At 35.2% G+C, this 2,041-nt stretch overlaps 1 non-coding gene across 1 annotated transcript; it reads left to right on the top strand.

Moving 5' to 3' along the window:
- The first annotated feature begins 1,646 nt into the window (after window positions 1-1,646).
- LOC123665795 lies at window positions 1,647-1,765 on the top strand. Its single transcript, XR_006745109.1, has one exon. It is a non-coding gene; the product is annotated as a 5S ribosomal RNA (ribosomal RNA).
- Window positions 1,766-2,041: the final 276 nt, after the last annotated feature.

The following is a 2,041-nucleotide window of genomic DNA, read 5'->3' on the forward strand; positions in this document are numbered from 1 at the left end:
AATGTACATAATAAATCTAATGATGTTTGTATTTTATTATAATGTGTACCTATTCCTATAAATGGGACACATCATTAAACCTATTTGTTTGTATGAAACATACAAATTAACACAAACTCCCAAACGTTTACTCATTAGGGTGTATAAACAGTAAAATTTTGAACATGTTTTCGTAAATAGGGAATCGGGGCATTTAATATCAAAACTCGAGCATTGAAAATATTACGCTAATCAATATTCTATACTTTGGTTATAAATTAGAAGAGTTTGGACGTTTTAACTGGTCAATTTTAAAAGTTGTATTCGGGTTAGGGAATTTTAGGAGGGCTAGGGCACTACTGAACATAGGCCTCCGCAAGTTCGCGCCAAAAATTACGTGAACTCATGTGTGTTGCTAATAACCACCAAGACGGGCAGGCGCGTTGGTGACCGCAGGGCTGGCTTTTTCGCACCGAAGATGCCGTTACCCGTCTTCGGCCTGTGTATTTCAAAGCCAGCAGTTGGATGGCTATCCCGTCATGGGTCGACTTTATAAGTTCCAAGGTGGTAATGGGACTGTGTTATCCCTTAGTCGCCTCTTACGACACCCACGGGAAGAGAGGGGGTCGCTATATTATAGACCCTCGGGAAGAGAGGGGGTGGCTATATTCTTTATTGCCGTAGCCACACAGCTTCATGTGCAATCATATTGCTCAATTTGCGTTAATCCATACACCGGTGATGGATTCACTTTTAAAAATAATTAATAATAATAAAGCCTATTTGTATAAAAATATTCTAGATTAGGACTTTGATTTTAAAATAAACAAATAAGTAAAGCAAGAGTAACAAACAAACATATATATAAATATTCAGACAAAGTTTTGCTAAGTTTGCTAAGAAGATTTTGCTAAACAATGCTTGCTTATTGAGAACTCTGAAAGTGTTTCGTATACCTGCCATAAGGGTATGTTGCGCGCCTATCATAATAAAAATTTTAGATATTCACGAGAGGCCGTAACATTACTTACGGGATACTACCGTATTACACCTTTGTTATGAGAATTTTATGTGGTGCAAGTGACAGGGTCAACGAGAATTTAAAAAAAAAAACAATTGTGTTATATCAATAATCGAGTTTATAAGTTTCTAAGGTTCTTTCTAAGGTTTTTTTCTCTTTCTTAAAGTTCTATTTCTAAGTTAAGCTAAGCTGACTTGCTAAAAAAACTTGCCTTTATCATTACACTTATGTTACTCTATTTTTCTTCGAGACTACTACACCACTACCAGGTATTTAGTCAAATAATTTTGAGCTTTCTGCGTGTCTTTCTGTGTCTGTTTCAGCGTGTCTTACAGATTTATAGACAGATAGATAAGCTAAAGCTAACAATTATTTTTATTTTTCTCTATTTAAATGAAAAGGGGAACAAACGAACAGATAGTGTGTACTGATGCTAAGTACTTACTGCCGCTCATGGACATTTGCAATATCAGCGTGTGTGTTGCTGTCGTTAACATTCGATACTTAAAAACTCACACATTGAAAGTATTACCTACCTACTTTTTCAGTAGTTATTTTTTTATTTTATTTTTAAACAACTTTATCGGGTTTACTGGGTTTTATTTTTACGAATTAAACGCGTCACGGTGTTACGAGTCACGAATTTTTAAACGTCCATACCACGTTGAATACACCGGTTCTCGTCCGATCACCGAAGTTAAGCAACGTCGGGCGCGGTCAGTACTTGGATGGGCGACCGCCTGGGAACACGGCGTGATGTTGGCTTTTTGCTTTTTTCTTCAATTCTTTGTTTTTTTAATTAGATTTTTTTTCAATTAGTTTGCATAAAGAAGTTTCACTTCTGACATGTGTACTTTGTAAGCACGCAATTTTTTTATAATAAAAAACCCTTCGAAGGCAAAATTGTGTATTTTAACATCACAATAACTTTTATAATCTGTTTAGATACCGGTAATGTAAATATTTTTTTCTCTCATTCGCATAATCATAATACATAAAGCTCCAATCACTTTCCTTAATAACCACACTTAAACACTAAAT

This window comes from Melitaea cinxia, chromosome 24 (genome assembly GCF_905220565.1).
Source record: "Melitaea cinxia chromosome 24, ilMelCinx1.1, whole genome shotgun sequence".
Classification (NCBI taxonomy): Eukaryota; Metazoa; Arthropoda; class Insecta; order Lepidoptera; family Nymphalidae; genus Melitaea; species Melitaea cinxia.